This window comes from Prinia subflava, chromosome 2 (assembly GCF_021018805.1).
Source record: "Prinia subflava isolate CZ2003 ecotype Zambia chromosome 2, Cam_Psub_1.2, whole genome shotgun sequence".
Lineage (NCBI taxonomy): Eukaryota > Metazoa > Chordata > Aves > Passeriformes > Cisticolidae > Prinia > Prinia subflava.
Window position 1 is genome coordinate 79091342 of NC_086248.1, and position 8044 is coordinate 79099385.

The following is an 8044-nucleotide window of genomic DNA, read 5'->3' on the forward strand; positions in this document are numbered from 1 at the left end:
GCCACCCAGTTTATCTCAAATATTCATGTTGTATGAGGTAAAAAAAAGGCCGAGACGGACTCCAGACCGAGGCTGAGTTACAATGTGACAACAGTCTTGCTACTTAACGTGGAGATGCATTGTTAGTCCATTTTTTTCTATGCAAATACATTTTAATGTTTTTGTGGCTATGTTTTAATCGGTGTTATAGGTATTTTTAATGATGCAGTGATAATTTATCAGTCTGATTTCAAGATGTAGGGGAAAATGTATATACTTCAATTGCTGTATATCGAACTAAAGTCTCATGTTCCAGCTAAGAGTGTTTGACACGATCCATTACCCTTTGTCTCGTCTCGGCAATTCTTCCCCAACTCTGCCCTGGTGCCTGTCTACCCCAGGTTGATTGATTGATTGATTGATTGATTGCAGAGCGCTAGCAGGAGCAGTGCAGCTGCTTTATTACGGTGACATAAAGGGGAGAGGACTGCTTGTGTCCATAGTTACGGCTTTTAAGTGTTCCTAGTGCCTTACTGTAGGATCGTAATATGATGTAGTTAGTCGTGTTTGCTGTTTCTTGATTCTTGCCTTGAAGGCAGCCCATTATGGTCAAATTATATACCTCTGAAAAACCTTTGGTGTATGTATGCTGCCTAGAATATGTCTGGAAAAGGTTGTCAAGACTTTTCCTGCTTTGGGAATTTTGTGGTCTTTGAAGAAGTGTTTTTGTGACAATTTTTGGCAGATTACTATCTCAAATGGGAGTAAACAACCTGTGATCCTTTATGCTTGCTGTTTTTCAAGAGTTGGAGAGAAAGATTAGCAAGGAGAAGGTAGAAGCAACAGTGATTGACTGCCTGCAAGTGCCTCAACAATTGAGGATTTGCAGTCTCACAGTTTAATGCACACAAAAGAACTTACAATAAGAGAACACTGAAATGCCAGAGCCACAGGAAAATCTTGAACCAATGTTTGTACTTTTAAGGCACAAAATCATTATGAAAACTTGCAGGAAATTAGGATTTGTTGTTTTAGTTCTCCTAAGGTCATCTGTTTGAGGCTTTTTGTCTTTATTTTCTGTGGATGTGAAATTTGGGCATACATGTGGCACTATGACTGTACTTGTCTGGCAGTTCTTAACTACTGCTAAAAGCTACTGGAAGCTTTAGTAAGGTGTTAGAGCTTTCAGGAATGCTAAGTTCTTACAGGTGTCATGAAAATAACCACCTGAAAGGAAGAAAAATTCCTTGCAGCATGGTTTGGAGGAGAACTGTCGAAAGAGCTTGACCTTTACTGTTATTTGCACAACTGCTGATGCATTTTGGAACTGCATTTTGGAGGTTACAATAAAAGGGCATGGTTTCACTTAGTCAAGCTCTTAGATATTAGCAGATGCATGTAATGATTTTTTTTCCCCCATGCAGTCTGGAAGTTGGCTTGCTCTGGACTATTTCTTCTCTTGGATTCTTATCATGCTCTTGTCTTCTGTTTTAGTTTTTTTGTTTGGTTGGTTTTTTATCCCTCTCTCCACAGTTCCTCTGTCACACTCAGTATATGGGTGCTTCTGGATTAGATGTGCCATGATAATCAGATAGTTGTGAGATTGGTCCTGCATTTGTTATAGAAACTATGCATAAGGAGTTAGATTAATATTACAGCATGGGTTGGGTTGGAAGGGACCTTGAAGATCCTCTAGTTCCAAACCCTTGCCAAGGGCAAGGATGCTACTCACTAGATCAGGTTTCTCAGAGCCCCATCCAACCTGGCCTCGGACACTTCCAGGGATGGGGCATCCGCAACCTCTCCTTGCTTTATGTTGTCTCCTTTCTACTGTATATCCTTTATTCTCTGTATCCTTATTTGTAATTTTTGTTTCTGAACTCAGTCCCTAGAGGGCAGCAAAGTAACCGATGCACTCAGAAGGTTAATAACTGACCCAGTCTAAAGATTCTCTTTATGAGCCTATCAGTTTTTCATTCGTGGAGACTATGCCTTTCTTCTTAAAATGTGTTTCCCAAGTCATAGTTTCAGGGAGGTTTGTGTTTGGGCAGGAGGGCAGGGATCCTTGGAGTACAAAGTGGATTGCAACAGAGAGGAAGGGAATTAGGGAATGAATGAGTTGCAGACAAGAAAGGTGAAGCAGTTGCTTGTTCCCTTTTAGTGAAATTGCTAAAAAGTAGACAGAAAAGCTCAAAAGGAAACATCTTTCCCTATCCGTTAATTAACTCAGCTTAAAACCTACACAGCTTCTGAGGATGCACCAAAAAGGGTTGAGGCCTCTTGAAATTTTTGTTAGTGTGGGTTCTTGGAATTCATTGCTTAAAATGAGACTCTGATTGGCGTGTGGACTCCTGCATAATATTACCTTTACAGTGAGGATTAATGACATTATTAACTGTTGAGTGGCGAGCTAGGGGAAAGTAAAGACTTTATTCAGAAGAAATGAAATTCCTAAAACTAGGTTAAACATGCCTGTGTTACTATGGAATCATTTAGGATGGAAACAACCTCTAAAACTGAGTGCAGCCATTAACCCAGCACTGCCAAATCCATCACTAAACCACATCCCTGAGTGCCACATCCATGCTTCTTTTAAATACCGCCAGGAATGGTGACTCCACTGCTTCCCTGGGCAGCCTGTTCCAATGCCTGACAACTCTTTCTGTGAAGAAAGTTTTCCAAATATCCAGTCTAAACCTCTCCTGGTGCAACTTGAGGCTGTTTCCTCTCATCCTGTCTAGTATTACCTGTGAGAAGAGACCAATCCCCACCTCACTACAGCCTCCTCTCAGACAGTTGTAGACAGCCTTGAATATTCTCCTCAGACTCCTCCTTTCCTGGCTAAACAACCCCAGACCACTCAGCTGCTCCTCATACAATTTGTGCTCCAGACCCTTCAACAGCTTGGTTACTCTTGGATGCTCTTCAGCACCTCTTGTATGTTATGCCCATCTCACCTATGAAACTTCGAACTCATTAAATTCTAGGTCAATGAAAGTATTGCAGATCACATGTTTGGCCTTTTTATCTTATGGTGACTGTTTCATGCTTTCAGGTTTTTTTTGGAAAGAGCATTTTGACAGTTTCCTGTCTTGGGAATGTTGCTTTACACCATTTAAAATCTGTGTCTTTAAATATTTTTAGAAACAGGTCAACAGATTTGTGATACTTCTCCAGAAAAATTATAGATAGATGATGTGTATTGTGCAAAACCCAAAGAAAATAGAATTGGCATGGAAACCTTTTGGCAATATCCAGCCTGGAAACGTGTGCTTTAATGTGAAGGTTTATAATTGTTCCATAAAGAAAAGTAAGCTCTTTGTCGTCATAAACACATTAAGAAAAGCATGCCTGGGATCAAGGTAATTTCAGATAAATTACACTGCTTGGAGTCTGTTCACGCCTCTGCTGGAAAATATATAGGTGTCATCTGTCAAGTACTGTGTTTCTTTTATATTAAACACAACTAGTCCTGCTGTGTGGTAAGTGGGAGGCTTAGAGTGGACAGGTTGAGATTTATTAGTTCTTTTATACTGATGGTTGTTGCTGTGTTTCATTCAACATTCTTGAATTTTCCAAAGACTTCGCATTTTAGTGGAACCAGTGGAAGATGGTGGACTTTCTACAGCTCTAGAAAATCAGGCCTTCAGTCTCAAACTAGCACTTATTAGGATTTTTGAATTCTAGTCTTAATGTTTTAAGGTAGAAATTATTTAAAGTTTATTCTATAACTGGCCATTAAAATGAAACAGCAAAGCTTTGCTAGCTGCCTTTCTACTGTTAATATCCCCTAACTGAGATTTTTTTTCCTTTCTTTTTGTAGTGCTGTCTTCCAGTTACAGGTTTCAAGAGTGTTCTGCTTTCCAGATCTGAACAGAATTTTTCTGCTTCAGGACAGCTGGTAACTTACTCTTGGAAGATGGAGAAAATCATGTTGCAGTTCCTTTGAGAAGTCTAAGGACTCCAGCAGTTGTAGACACTTTTTCCTGATTAAATGCATGTCACCAGGTATCATATCCTTCTGAAACCCTTGCCAAGATTTGAGACTCAGACTGTGTTGTACAGTGTTAGTGGTAGATACATTGAATGGAGTGGGGAATGTTAGGACATGGCACTGTGTTAAAAATAGTATTTTGAAATAAATTATTTGTTGCACTGTAGGAAGGCTTGTTCAGGAACAAGCATAATGGGTTAGTTCTAGCATCCATCTTGCCCAGTACTTTGATCCTGACAGTTCTACAGAGGAACTCATTTTGAAGCTGGTGCCATAATCTCCATTCTGTGTCGGCAAGAAGCCCATTCTTGGTCTTCTAAAGATTTTTACTCTGAAATGTAAAGCTTGGTATCTTTAAAAAAAATTTCTTATGGATGTGTTATGAAAACTTCTGTTTCACCTTTACCTATTTGTAGACTTTTTTCAGTGACTTCCTACAAGTGAATTTTACTGACACTATATGATAGTATTTTTTTCCTTAAAAAGAAACAATTTTTCTTTTTCTTGACGGGAGAGACAGGTGTTCCTGCTCAACCCTTCCAGTATCATTGTTTCATTTCTCTCCAGGTAGTCTAAATATCTGGTGAGCTGTACTGTTTGCAAAGAGTAAAGAGGTTCTGTGTCTGGTTGATGATGATGACACACTGTGGGAGAAGCCTGAGCGTAGCTGACCTAATCTTGTGTTACATAGGCAACTCAGGACAACAGGTCATTTCAGAAAGTCAGTGTACAGATATCATTTAACCACTTACATTTTTGCATACCCTCTTTAAAGGAAATTTTGGTAATAGCTGGCAGCATGTCTTTGAATCACAGCGTTGACATTCAGTATTGTCAGTGAAGACTCTCAGACTGTGTATGAAGATCTTGTATACATGGCTGAAGTGGTGGCATCCCTTTACAAATAATTTGGGTTTAGTGCTTTTTCCACAGAAAGGAAAAAGATATTGTGATTGTTTTGGTAAGCTAGTGTGCTTTTTGCCCTGTTTCACTTTTGCATGGTTACCTAAACTACTTTTCATAGGACTGTTCAGCAAAAAGCAGAGGTCACTGAATTGATACCTAAAGCTGTTGGACTTCTGTAAGAAATGTAGTTTGGTTCTCCCGCATGGTGTTTACATTTTTTGTGTTTATTTGTTGTGGTTTGGGAAGGGTTTTGTTTGGTTTTTAAATGCAAAGTAAAGCATTTAAAAAAATGTGTTGATTCCATGCAGCTGGGGAAACTGTGCTAAAGTTATGCTTTACTCTTTCTTGTCAGGTTGTCTGTTGCTGTGCTAACTTGAAGAGGTGACCGTTTGCTGTGAGTTAATGACGTTTGTGCTCTCTCCTATGGATCTCTCCTCCTTTTCCTTCTATGAAGCAACATCACAAAAGGAATACACTGTGCAAGATTTTCTCCTTGCAATTAATAGTACCAAGTACTCATTTTGTTGAGAAATGTTCTTTAAAACATACTAGAATTTAAAAAAAAATGCTCTGCTATGTTACCATTGTTGTGTGCTGAATCTTGAAAAAGAGAGAACTGTGCCCCAAACAGCTTACAGTTTGTTTGGGATCCAGCAAGTGTATGTAATTAGAGATTGCATTTCCAATTAGGAAAGGAAAATGAAGGAAAAATAAAGGAAACATCAGTAATATGTTAACAAGGACAAATTATATAAAATTCCTGTAACCCTCTGCTGCCTATCCATTTAAGATACAGTGTTATTGCAGGAGTAATCTTGGAGGGGTCTGAAAGAGCTAAATGTTAAGAACTTTACTTGTATTTTTACACGCGGAAAAAAGGTGTAAGCAGTGGTGCAGTAACCAGGAGTGGCAGCTTTTTTTGCTGTATGTCTTAGGCCTTGGACTGTCAGAGTATTTTTTGTTGTAGCATACTAACACCTTCTACTAAACTTTGTCCCCCACAACTTATCCTACCTGGCTTCTTGTGGTTTTAAAGGTAGGGGGAAGGGGGCAGGTATAAAGTGGAAAATAACACTGTGTAGGACCAAAAGAAGGTCCCTGATGTATTACAAGATTTTGTATTTTGCTTTCTATCTTCTTGTTTCTAGAGAAAAGTATACACTGTTTCTTAGAGTCCCCGTGTTACGGAGCTGTGCTGGAATTTGAAGGTCAGTGTTGCTGGACAGTGTGGATATCAAAACATTACTGCTATTACTGTCATATCTTTTCTGCTGTAACTACTGTTAGGCTCATGTCATGATCCACAGTTCAGATATACAGTTTGGGAAAGATCAGCAAGAGGTTCCATTTTGACAATGTCTACAAGATGGAATTGCAAGCAACAAAAATATAATCATTAATGATTTTTTTGTCATATGAGTAAGATTTATTTTTCCACATGGAAGTTGTTATTAATTGCACTGGAATTTTCTAGGAGTAGAAATCGTTCTCTTAAAAGTATCTTGTTAAAAAAGCCCAGCAGCTCAACAACAAACAAATCAATATGTCTGTATTTGGCTCTTCAAGTTGTATTATACAATGTTTCCAGGAATGGTGTTCTCTCTTCTCCTGTCTGAGGCAAGTATGACTACATAAATATAAAACTGAAATCTGCAATTTTGCATTTGAGGGTGTGGATCAGTACATAAAGGGTCAATCTACAGTAGCAAAATTGTCCTTGGAAAGAATGAACTGTTTGCAGAATTTCTGCTGGAGTGTTTGTTAAACTGAGAGGGAAAACAAAAGCTCATGCCTGCACAGCTTTAGGGTGAAAATGTTGGATACCACTAGGACCTTGCTGTTGTTGGCTTCCACACATTTTTTAGAACACCCACTCAACTTCACTCTCAGCCAGTGCTTTAAATTCTCTTATTGCTGGAGATGATGGTTTTACTTGCTCTTATTTAGCACACTATCTTCCATCTAAATTGCATCTGTTTTAGTGAAGGCTTTTATCCTCAGTTAATTAACACTAATTAAAACTTGAAATATGTTATAGTCTGGGAGCCTGTTATGAGGTCCATTTGTGTTAGACACATATTGTTCTAGAAAACCAAAGCGATGGCCCAGGTTCCAGAGTCACACTGAGCCCACTGCCAGAGATCCCTCCCTATGGATACTGCAGAACTGGCAAGGGCATTTTTGATATATGATGTTCTGCCAATGTTTATTGTGTTAACATACACTTCTAACAAGTGTGTTCCCACCCCATTCACTCGTTCCCTAATTTCACCTTCCCATGTGCCACATGCTGTATTTTAGTTTGGTAGCTGCAGATAGGTCTGGATATTCTAAAAGAATATCCTGATACTTCCCTGTACTGTGTGACTTTACATAGAAGTTTTTGTATTCATTAACTGGTACCAGTCTTTGTTCACAACAGTAGATGGAAGCAAAAAAAAAAGAATCCTGTTCAATTTTTATTGTAAAAAAAAAGAACCAGAATTAGAAAAGGCAAACCTCCCTCCCAGCAAGTATGCAAGTGTTTATGTAAAACAATAGCTCATGTGTTACTAGCTATGAATATGAGTCCAGTGCTGATAAAGACTGTGGAAAAAAATGCTTTTAAGATATGATCAAATTTAGAAAAATAGTAATTTTTTTTCTCAGTGAATTGCTGGAGATAACAATGACACTAGTTAGAATGAGAACGTTTGTTATCACTTTATTTAAATTTTAGATGAAATAAATGGTGATACTAAGCTAGTTACAAAACCTTCCTTGCCTCCCGCCTTGCCTCCCGCCTTGCCTCCTTCCTTCCTCACTCTACCAGATTTATGCTCCTCAGTTGTTTGGCTACTTCTGCTTTTTCCTATCACTGTCAAAGAATGTAACAAAGTTTTGTCTACTCAGAAAGCAAATACTATGACTAATGCAGCCTGTTGATGTGATGAAATGCTAAAGTCAGGAAAAATACGAAATAAAGTGAGAAGACTTTAGTCTGCTTTTTTTCCCTTCTCTATTCTAGGGGTGCTTTTTGAGGAGAGGTTGATTTCTGGCTTTTGATAAACTTTCCATAACTGAAAAAGTACAAGGAACTGGTATGGTAAAGTCTTAAGGTAAGAAACTTTACAGAATATGTGACTTCAAAGCAGGAATTCTGAATACAGGTAAGGCAAAACCTGT